The sequence below is a fragment of the Eurosta solidaginis genome, chromosome 1, assembly GCF_040869045.1.
Source record: "Eurosta solidaginis isolate ZX-2024a chromosome 1, ASM4086904v1, whole genome shotgun sequence".
Lineage (NCBI taxonomy): Eukaryota > Metazoa > Arthropoda > Insecta > Diptera > Tephritidae > Eurosta > Eurosta solidaginis.
The window spans coordinates 250018052-250030752 of NC_090319.1; the positions used below are offsets into that span (position 1 = coordinate 250018052).

Sequence of the window (12701 nt, forward strand, 5' to 3'; positions counted from 1 at the left end):
CCTGTATTTGGAATATGTAACGCGTAATTTAACCAAACGGCAGAAAATTTACATGTACAAACAATACTTTAGCTAGATTAGGTAAGGTTGAACTGGCCGCTCCGTGAGGCCCTCATATAAAGTGAATGAATCCATAGTGTTGCCAGAAGTTTGCTTAGTGAACTGTTTTCCTTGCAAGATTTTCTTTTGATGGTTTAATGTAAAAAAAGCTCAATTAATTTCGATATATGTACATTAGAGTAGTCTTAAAAATTTGTTTTCTGCAAAAAGACTCTACCGCCTCCTCACATTATTCCTTTGTATGTAAGTAATGAATATCAAAACTCCTACGCAAATTAGACCAGCTTAAGGCGTGGCACATTCCCACTGAAAATGACTAAAACGGTTTTTTTTTTCAATTTTCGGGAATAATGCCCGACAAAATCTTATTAAAACTTGTAAATGTGCTGCTTTACTTATAGAGTATTTATAAAATGGTAAAGGAAAACAATTTTTGTAAATGGGTGTGGTACATCCCATTTTTCAATCAGGCATTTTTTTTTTCAAACGTTTCGAGAGACCAATTGACGTATCAAGTAAAAATTCGGTACACATATTTCTACCACGCCTATTTTAAATTATAAACATTTTTTTTTAATAAGGGATCATAGACCAATGTAAAAGGAATTATCTTTGCGAAAAGTATCTTTATATCAATCGTATTTTACTTTCAAAATACCATTATAACAAAAAATTTAAGAAACTAAAATATGAAAATGGATGTTTCACCCCTCCTTTTTCGGCGATTCATTATTCTGCGTTTCGATAGCCATTACTGGAGGAACAATTGAACTATTGTGAAGAAAGTCTATATCCTTATTTTTTTGTAAATATGAATATTTCTAATAAAATTGGCCGAATACATTTAATAAACACCCCATTTTGACAACACTTAACGTCAAAAAACTGAAACTAAATGAAATCTACGACAGCCCTCTACTTCTACTTAATTGTCGCTTAACCGCTTAAACGGTTATGTCCGTCCAACAAGGCGCGCCAACTAGCGCCAATTGGTCACACCAATGGAGCTTAAATCGCTTTCCACCTGGTCTTTCCAGCGGAGTGGGGGCCGCCCTCTTCCTCTTCTTTCATAGCAGTTTCCGATAACAATACTTGCTTAGTCGGAGCGTCATGGCCTAGCCAGCGTAGCCACTGAATTTTAATTCGCTGTACCATGCTGATGTCTGCGTAAAACTCGTACAGCTCATCTGATGTTATCATGGTCCATGCTTCTGCACTGTATAGCAGAACGGGTACGATAAGTGACTTGTAGAGCATGATTTTCGTTTTCGGAGAGAGGACTTTACTTTTCAATTGCCTACCTAGTTCAAAGTAGCGTTTATTGGCGAGAGTGATTCTTCGCTGGATGCCAGAGCTGGTGTTGCTGTTAGTGTTAATGCTGGTTCCCGAATAAACGAAGTATTTTACTATTTCGAAATTATGGCTGCCAACATTAGCATGGCTTCCAAGGCGCATATGCGCGGTACTTCATTCTGTCCTCATTTACCATCAAACCCATCAATTTGTTACTTTGTTGTCCTTAGTTTTGCAACGCTGCCTTTAATAAGCCTACCTTTTCAAAAATGTACGCCTTGAGGCGTACGGCGACATCTGCCTATCACAACTCATTTGTACAAAAATGACCTCTGTTTTTTCAGTCTCCCAATGGTCCAGAGCATTCCCGTGAGAACTGAGCGAGATACGGAGCCAGGAAACTCACTGTATGATGGATAATATGTGTGAAGTGAGAAAGTTGGATCAAAAAGAGAAACAAATGCTGTTGAAATTTAACCTTATGCAAATGAGTGGTTTTTTTAAAGTTAATGGAGAACCATAATACAACATGAAAGAAGAACAAGAAAGGTTGTCTAAGTTCAGATGTAAATGAACATCATCTACTCAGCTAGAGATCTATCATACAGTTCTTTTAGTTCAGTTTTTTGGAAATAAGTATCATCGAAAAAGGGATGTTTCTTTAATAATTTTCAGTCTTTCCTCTTTTTGCAGGAAATAGGTGTAAAGAGTTTCTTCACAGCAGAACAATTCTTCTTCATTGGTCGAAAGAGGTTGCCACATCCATTTAAAAATGTTTACGTTACGTCAATCGGTCATCGAGTTATGGCTCCAGAAATGGTATCCAATGCATGATCAAATAAGAGGCGGTGCCACGCCCGTTTCAAAAATTGTTGCCATTCTTTTAATTGTTATAACTATACTTTAGAAAAGAAATAGCGTATTAACAATTTTTTAATAGGTTTTGTCGGGCATGGCTCTCGAAAATAGCAAAACACCCGCTTCTGGGCATTTTCAATGGAAATGTGCCACGCTTTAACGTTAAGTTATCTGCCCAAGAGTTTGGAAATTAATTACCTACTTACAAAGGAATAATTTGAGGGGACGGTACCGCTTTTTCATAAACTTTTATTTTTTTCATACAAAATATGTCCAGTCTAATGTACATAGGTTACAAACTTTTGTAAAAAGAGTAACCATTCTAATGTTTGGGAACTTTAACTGCGTTTAATAGCATTGCAATTGCCTTTAATTTTCGTTTTTCCTTTCTTTGTTCCTCCTCGGTCGCCTATGTTGCTGTTGCGCCTCAACAAATTTTGGCAACGAAACAAATTCGCGTGCACTTTGCAAACAAATTAAGATTTATAGCCAAGAATGTGACCATCGCACGCAATTCCACTGGCATACATTCTCTGACTTTACATTCACAAACACATGCATTTTGTTGTAGTAAGTATGTCCATTTTAAGGATAGTTGCTGCTGTATGCTCATACAAAATTCGAGCAGCTTAAAATAATATTTATAAACGTAACTCGCTTCTGACTCATCCAAGACGATAACAGATAAAAATCTTTTGTTGGGTGTTAATAACAATCGCTTTCTGCTCGTTGCCGCAATTCATTTAGATACGCTTAGCGGGGTCGCCTTATGATCCTCTTCGGAGTTTGTACGGTTGGTGCGAAACAAATCGTACTCATTTTGACAGTTTTCGACGTTACCTAAAGACAAACTTTAACTTTTTCAAACAAACTTTTTAGTGCATTAATATTGTGTGGTACATGTCTAACTAAAATTACAAACCTGCTTTTGAAAAGTTTGTAAATGTGTTTGTAAGTGTGTGTATGTAAGAATTCAAAATAAGCATGCGTTTCTATGGGACAGCAAAGCTTCGCCGGATTTTGTTATTATAGGCTGCAGTTGAAAATTTAAGCGAAACTTATAATAGTACTCGGATCAAGGTTTATTAAAATAACAAACGAACTAAAATTTGAATGTTCCAGCTTAAAATAAGGGTGTTAATATGCAGTAATAAAAAATCGTTTTTGTAACAGTTCAATTTAATAAAAACGCACTACGTTTTTTAATGCACGAAAAGCAACGAACGACGTTTTTTGTCTGAAGCGAAATAAGCATGCAATGCGAAAACGTTAGACCGATATGTCACACAAGAAAAATTGAAAATCGACTTACCTTTTTACGCAGTAAATTCGTTACGTTGGGGTATAATATATTCAAAATACATTGGCATTGCAAACTAAAAAGGATAGCAATTTAGAAACCTGCGATTTCCCAAGGAATGCTCGTTTTGCTTCCCAACTGACTCACATATGACTTGTAATGGAAATTCATGTCATTCGTGTTAGTTTGGCTTATGATATTTAATACTGTGTGGGAGAATTGACGTATTTGTGTTTATGGATGTGTGATATAGGTATGTGTATATAGTTTGCTACTGAAAACTACTGTTGCGCACACAATAAGTACCAATTTGGTCTACAGATTTCTCATGCAATATACTTTCACTCACATAAACTTCAACGTCTCTGCAAAAAAAAAAAAGTATAACTTGGATGTTACAATATGTGGCGAGGGTTGTACCGCTACTAAAGCCTGGGAAACCAGATAACGTAGGAGAATCTTTTCGTGCGATATCTCTAGCTCTCTTGTCGCCAGTAGCCAAGATACTTGAAGCGTCTTGTTAACACACAGATGAATTGCGGATTTCATCAAAACCCCGCCACAGAACGGTAATCGTAGTGCTAGACTTATCAAAAGCTTTTGATACATTCAACCACGGCACATTACTGCAAGACTTGGAGGGTCCACTCTTCCTCCTAGTCACAAAAGATGGACCGCAAACTATCTGTCTGATCTTCAGCCATTGATGCATTTCAGGAACTCAACATCTAAACCCAGCATAATTAAATAAGGTGTGCCACATGTTGGTGTCCTATCACCTTTCGTTTAACTTATACAAGTTAATGATCATTCTTGGCTTCTTGACTATATTAAAGAAATAGGCACCTACTGTAACTGTTCTTACTCATTAAATTGTAAATCAGTGTGCATTGAATTTTTCTATTGTATGTTTTGGAAGACTTGAATTGAATTTGAAGTTGAAAATTTAAGCTCGATCGTGCAAGATCGTTTAATAAAAATAAGTTTTTATTTTAAAAAATAATCTTTTTTATTTGGCGCCCAACGTGGGACTGCCATAAATTTAAGCCAATATAAAAGGATCATAGATCCTTGGCGAACTGGCAGCTAAACACCTCAATAAACGATTCCCGTAAGGAAGAGGAATTTTGAACTCATCAAAGCTAATCAGCTTAACAAAGGATTCTCATAAGGAGGAGGAATTTTTTCAACATTCATACCAAGAATTTGCAAATTTGATAATTAAATCGAATATATTAAATTTTTCAACAATCAAAAAAAAAAAAAACATCAATCTAAACGTTATTTGTCTTCATCTTTCGAAAATTAAAATTTATTAACAAACAGAAACTTCGCATTAATTTACATTATCTGTTTTAAACAATTTTATTTATTCAGAAAAAAATGTCTACAACAATCAGCATTAACATTAATAAAAGAAGACAACAATTTTCAATATTCAAAGTTTCCATTTATCAACATTTGACGAATCATATCTTCAGCAATTAAACTACTAACAAAAAGGGTCAAAATCTTAACATTCATCAATCAACGTTTGGCTTTAATAATCAGAAAATTTTGATATAGATGGTCAAAAGAATTCAACATCCTAAATATGTTTCATTGATACAAATATTTTGAAGATCGTTAAGAATCATGTTTTTCAAGTACATCTAATTTTATTAGTTAGTAAAAAGCAGCAAACTGTAAGTAATCAAAATTGATTGACTTTTTTTTAAGTTTAATATATAACTGCAAAAGATTGCATGTGAATTTGTTGCGTAAATTTTTGGAAGTATTTGTCTGTGATCCATTTTAATAATCTTTTGTCGGATTATATTTATAACAAATTTTATTAATCTTGTCTCAAGTGGTTTGTTTAAAAGTTGATAAAATGAGTGTCTCGAGAGAACAGGTTTTGGAAATTATCCAATCAAGTTATGAGAGAAATAGGCAGGAGTTCGCTGCACAATTAGAAGCAAGCGATCAAGCTAGAAGAGATTCAGAAATTCAAGTAAATAGTTTAACGTCTGCTTTAGGTCGTTTAGAACTTTCAAATTTTGAATCTTATTTACCCGTTGCGATAGACCCTTTAATAGATTCTGGAAATTGTAGTATGGATTTAATAAAGTCCTTGCCAGAGTTTAATGGCGATCCTTCCTCTTATCCAGCATGGCGCTCTTCTACAAATTTTGCTATAAAATACTATAATGAGGGTTCTGAAAAATATTACGTTCCATGGGTATTCTAAGAAACAAAATTACAGGCTCTGCAAATTCGACCCTTTCTTCCTTTAACACTGTTTTAACTTTTAAAGCAATTATTGCCAGGCTTGATCAGACTTATGCTGATAAACGTCCAATTTACGTGTTAGAAAATGAGTTGAGTATTCTTAGGCAAGGTGATTTACAAATTAAAGATTATTATGATAAAGTTGAGAAGCATTTGACACTTATAATTAATAAGCAAATTATGTCATATAGTGGTGATGAAGTTATAGATACGTTAAATGAGCGTGCTAGGGAAAACGATTTGCGTGTTTTCATTTCTGAGCTTAGGTGACCACTTTGTGACATTCTTTTTTATTCGCCACCAAAGGACCTTCCAACAGCATTAGCTGTTGCACAAGAACTAGAGATAAATCATAAGCGTTATGATTTTGCTCATACTTTTGCCATGGGTAATTTGGTTAAACCAAATAGATCTCGGCTAGTGGAAGCTCCATATAAAAATTTTCAAAACAAATCGTCAAAGTCAAATGTTATTAGTAAACCCATTCCAATGGAAGTTGATCCTGGATCATCATTTTACCGTCGTCAGACTTCATTTAGCAGTTGTAGACCCAAACAAAACAATAGTAATCATTTTAATAAAAATGAGGCTAACAATACTCAATCAGCACAGTTGTCTTATCCACCGGAAGCTACTAAGCGACATAGAGATTCATCTAGCTCATTTCAGAGATCACAACCTAAAAATCAAAGAGTTAATTGTATGCCAGTAGAAAATGATGTAGTTTATGAGGAGTCAAGTTGTGACGATTATGAAACTGAAGATCGATTTTGTGATGATAATGCAGAAGGGAAATTTAATGAGGAAATCAATTTTTTAAAACTGAAGTCGCTCCTGCCATTTATTACAAAAAAACGGTGAATGGTCAGGAGCTACGTTTTTTAATAGATACTGGTACATCAACAAATTATGTAAAAGACCTTCTTTACCTTAAAGGAATTACATTTTTGGAAAAGCCATTTAAATTAAAATCAATTAATGGATGTAATTTAATAAATAAGAAATGTTTAATTAATGTTTTAAATCATACTTCGATATTTTATTTGTTGGAAAGTCTAACCACTTTTGATGGTATTATTGGTTATGATTTTTTAAAAGGAATAGATTCAAGAGTCGATATAGAAGCTGGATATTTATACTACAGAAGTGGTAAAATAGAGCTTCAGCATCTACATTGTAATCAAGTTAATCTTATTTCTCTTGCGGATGAATCGGTTCCCTTTAATGTTTGTAGTCAATTTCGTGAAATTATAAATAATAATTTAAACGCTTTTGCATATCCAAATCGGGCCCTGCCTTACAATACGAATGTGGGAGCTACAATACGTACTTCTACTGATGAACCTATCTTTAGTCGAAGTTATCCTTACCCAATATCAGCCGCAAAATTTATTAATCAGGAAATAAGTGATCTTTTAAAGGATGGCATTATAACAAAATCGTGCTCTCCATATAATTCACCAATTCATGTTGTGACAAAAAAAGGTGTGGATGAAGAAGGGAAGCAGAAGCTTAGGATGGTTATTGATTTTCGAAAACTAAATGAGAAAAGAATTGCTGATAGATATCCGATACCTGTTATTTCGGTAATTTTATCTAATTTGGGAAAATCATGCTTCTTTACAACACTTGATTTAAAATCCGGCTTTCATCAAATAATTTTGCGAGAAAAGGATGGAGAAAAAACGGCTTTTAGTGTCAATAATAGAAAATACGAATTTTGTCGGTTGCCTTTTGGCTTAAAAAATGCCCCAAGTATTTTTCAGCGTGCTATCGATGATGTTTTGCGGGAGGAGATAGGAAAAACTTGTCACGTTTACATTGACGATATAATAATTTTTTCAAAAGATGAAGATTCCCATATAAAAGATATTGAGAAAATACTTAAAATGTTAGGAAATAGTGGCATGAAAGTCTCGATAGGAAAATCCCGTTTTTTTAAAACAAATGTTGAGTTTTTAGGGTTTTTAGTTTCACAAAATGGTGTTCAGACCTGTCCAGATAAAGTGCGCGATATTATAAATTATAAAGTTCCAGAAACATTACGTGGCTTGCGTTCTTTTCTCGGCTTAGCGGGTTATTATAGGAGATTTGTTAGAGACTATGCTGAAATTGTTAAGCCATTAACGAAATATTTGAGGGGAGAAAATGGACATGTTGATGCAAAAAGAATCAAGAATATTAAATTGAAATTGGATTTTGAAGCTACATCTGCCTTTGAAAAATTAAAAAAAATAATGGCATCCGAGGACGTTCTTCTACAGTATCCAGATTTCAGCAAACCATTTGAGCTGACAACTGATGCATCATCGAACGCTCTGGGAGCGGTTTTGTCACAAAATAATCGACATATAACAATGATATCTCGAACACTTTCGTCTACGGAACAAAATTATGCAACGAATGAGCGTGAAATGTTAGCGATTGTCTGGGCACTTAGAACGCTTCGTCATTACCTTTATGGTGTTAAAAATATAAAAATTTTTACCGACCATCAGCCTCTCATATTTTCAATATCAGAAAAAAATCCTAACACAAAAATGAAGAGGTGGCGTGCATTTGTAGAGGAGTTTTCTCCAACTTTTCACTACAAACCAGGGAAAGAAAATAAAGTTGCTGATGCTCTTTCGCGACAGTTCATTCATAATCATAGTACCTCCGTTAATACAGCATACAGTGAAGATTCTTTAAGTGATGTTATTAGAAGTGTTAAATCCCCTGTGAACCAATTTAAAAACCAATTGATATTGTCAAGAGGGCCTTCGGTAACAAAGACAACAAAGATTTTTTTTAAAAACTATTTTCGGCATACTATTTGTTATGACACAATTAAAAATTTAGTTCGATGTTTAAAAGATATTGTTAATCCAAGTGTTACTAATGCCACTCACTGTGATTTAGACATTTTAGCAGAGATTCAAAATTATATTATTACCTCCTTTCCAGGAATTAAATTTCGACATACTGAATCAATTGTGATTGATTTGACAAACAGAAATACTTGAAACTGTTACTACTGACCGCAATCGTGCTCACCGTTGTTTGATAGAGAATTTCAAACAAATTTCTAGTGAATATTTTTTTTTTTCCAGATATTAAGAAAGATTTAAAGACAATTATAGAAAATTGCAAAATTTGCTTAGAAAATAAATATCAGCGTAAACCGGCTAATTTAGAAATTGGTAAAACACCGGTACCTAATTATCCAGGAGAAATTTTACATCTTGATATTTTCATGACAAATATGCAGTATTTTCTAACATGTATAGATAAATTTTCAAAGTTTGCTCTTGTTAAACCGATTGCATCCCGATCTATATTGGATGTAAAAAATGCATTGCTTCAAATGTTATTGGTATTTGACGGTACAAAGACAATTGTTTCGGACAATGAAAAGTCATTTCAGTCGAATGTAATTAAAAATTTATTGAGAGATAATTTTTCAGCAGATCAATTTTTTATTCCTACTTTGCATAGTGAATCTAACGGTCAAGTTGAGAGATTTCATTCAACACTATTGGAAATATCGCGATGTGTCAAGGAACAACAAAAATTGACTGATACCATTGATATCATATTGCTTGCGACTAATAAATACAACAATAGCATTCATTCTACAGTAAATGCTAAACCAATTCAAATACTTCATAACAGCTTAGATGAAGAACTGAGTAAGGTTCGAGAACGGCTGGTAAAGGCTCAGGAAATAAACTTAAGAAGGGTTAATTGCAATAGGAAGATGAAAAGCTATACACCTGGAGATATTGTTTTTGTTAAAAGAAACAAGTGACTTGGGAATAAGTTTGATAAAATTTTTCTTGAGAAGGTTGTTGAAAGGGATCTTGGTACAACAGTGTTAATTGATGGAAAAAAAAATTCATAAAAGCAATCTTCGGTAAATTTTATTTGGAAAATGTTATTCATGAATTACTTTGCAAACCTTTAAATGATCAATTTTGGTTATTGTTTTATTTGCTAACAATGTTGTTTGAGTTAAAGATGTTTGAAATTATGTAAGTTTGAATTACTGTTCCTTCATTCATAATTGGCTTAACCGTTTAAGAGGCTTATTTTTTCTTGATGTAAATAACAGAGATATAGCCAAGATATCCGATATTATTATTGTTATTATATTTTTTTTAAATGATTTTGAAAGAAACTTGAAATTTATAGTATCTAAACGAGGGCGCTATAGATTTGAAGGGGGAGTAGTTAATGATCATTGTTGGCTTCTTGGCTATATTAAAGAAATAGGCACCTACTGTAACTGTTCTTGCTCATTAAATTGTAAATCAGCATGCACTGAATTTTTCTATTGTATGTTTTGAAAGACTTGAATTGAATTTGAAGTTGAAAATTTAAGCTCGATCGTGCAAGATCGTTTAATAAAAAATAAGTTTTTATTTTAAAATATAATCACTTTTATTTTACATATCGAAACTTTCTTCTCCACCATAAGGAGTTACCATTGTATCCTACGCCAATGACTGCACGATAGTGGCTACAGCTTTCGGCCCACCCCTCCATGAGTTATGTAGTAAAATAAAAATCTGTTTCCTGATCTCTCCAGTTTTTTCGCCTCTGGAAACCTGAAATTGTCACTGACCGAATCATTGGCGACCATATTTACAATATGGACGCATCAAATGTCGACCATTTCGAACATCCACGTCAATGGCACTACGCCACCGACTGTCTTAGACCCCAAAATCTTGAGTGTGACGTTTGATCAGGATCTACATTTTGTCGAGCTTGCATCCGCAGTTGTAACTTAATTCCAGACCCGTATTAAAATTTTCAAATCTCTTACCGATAGCACTCGGGTAAAAATAAAGGCGGCTGTGTAGAAAAACAGCACAAAGAGATCCTCAGTGATATCCACCTCAATGCCAGGTATTTCCCGGTGAACTCGCAGAAGAGGAAAGTAATCTCTGTAGGGAGGCGGGCGTCACTCTAGCACTTCGATCCCGATGCTGTAACAGGTCAAACTCTTACCTATCCACAATCAGCCCCGACATATATAATGTATAATTTGTGAGGGGTCGCACCTATTCGATGGGGCGAAGCACTGCTACACAATCTCTTCGAGCCGCCCTGAACTTAGCGAGGTTTGAGTAAGGGTGACTTCATATCGTAATAATGCAAACTGCAGGAATGAGCAACAAGTAAAATCTTGAGTTTTGTCACCTTGGATTATGTCATGTCACCTACATATGCGGAGTCTTTGATTTCCAACCGCTTTTCCTGTATCCCTGCTGCCGGTGTGTCGCCTTTCTTAATTAATTAATTCTCCTTCTTCTCAAAAATTCCACATTGGTCAGCCACAATTATTGGTGATATCAACTTAGTCGAATTCGTTAGCTCTCGGCCACAGTTTGACTGAAGACGGTACTAAAATCAATTGATCTCTCCTTCCGGCATTCAGGCTAAAATATCATGTATAAGCTCAAAAGACTATTAGAAACTGGCAACAAATTTGTTTTAAGGTAAATTTTTGCAAACAAGTTGTTTTTTCCCATCAGACCAAAAAAGCTCTGCCGCCGAATATTAAGAAATGAGTGTCCAAAATACCCCAACAAAAGTGTTCAATAATAAATCCTTCCAGGATCATGTTTTGCAGAATTGTGTAGAACCTAACACGATACAAATTTCCCACAAAACTTTTTTGTGCATCAGAGGCTTTATGATCCAAAGATATTATAAAAACTTATTTTGTTTTGTTGATTTTCCGACAGGGTGGATATTATAAAAACATTTAGCTAAGTTGTAACGTCGAAATATCAAGACAAAATAAAATTAAAATACCACGAGCTGATTGAAGTTGTATTTCATTCCTATGAGTTATCGCCCTGTTCAGCAATACCTCGATTTCTCGTATGCAACTTTCAAGACGATTGGTGAAGTATTTTAATTGTGACAGTACTGCAAATTAAATTTTTTTCGGCCCCTTTCTTAAAGATTCTGCAAATTTCTAAAAGTTTTTCAATAATCAACCTACAAAGCCAACTGACTTGATGACTGATTAGTTCAATTGTATGTATGTACTTTTTCTATTCACACAACTTTTAGTACAGCTCAATAACCACACACATATACATAGTTACAATATTATTTAATTCCACATTTTCCATAATCGGCACGAGCAAAAGTGCGAAAATTTGCCCATTACTCATGCATTCATACATCCATATAAACATATGTTAAAACAAAGTTTATCAGTTCAAAGCAGACTCATCGGTGTTTAAATTTATCGAAAAACTTTGTAAATTAATAACAAAATCTATTCGAAATCACGAAAAAGAAAACAGCTTTGTGCACCTTTGCTAGGCTCATTCTTATTAAAATTCCCACGCCGCCACCGGCGAAACCATGAAATGAGGCTTATAGATAAATTCGAAAAGTTAGTTTCACCCAACAAAAAGATTAAAAATATTTTACGTGCAACAAATAATGCCACAAGCAACCGACCGATCGTGAATACATACGACGCACTTACATACATAAAAAGATACGCTTCATCAATCCACCTACTATGGCATTTGCCACACCTGAAAGCAATACAAAACTCACTAACTGCCTACAGGCATTCAAACCACACCTATATACAAATACACATAATTACTCAGAGATGAGTAGAGAAATGAAGGTAGGTGAAATAAAGAGGACAATACTATCAAAAATATTTTGTGAAGAAATTTAGTGCAACATTTTCGCAGGGACAATCAAAAAGTTATACGAGTGAAACATGCTCAACAAACAAATACTTCAACACTTAAAATTTAATGCCATGGTGTAGCCAAAGCATAAGAAAAACAAGTAAAGGTGTCTAAGTTCGGGTGTAACCGAACATTATATACTCAGCGTGAGCTTTAATTATACATTTCATTTCAGATAAATTACTTTTCTACACAACACGTGG

At 34.2% G+C, this 12701-nt stretch overlaps 1 protein-coding gene across 1 annotated transcript in view; it reads right to left on the reverse strand.

Moving 5' to 3' along the window:
• The window catches only part of beat-VII (beaten path VII), a 599011-nt gene that overhangs the window by 547060 nt on the left and 39250 nt on the right, over positions 1 to 12701 (reverse strand). The gene's annotated exons all lie outside the window — the stretch shown is intronic.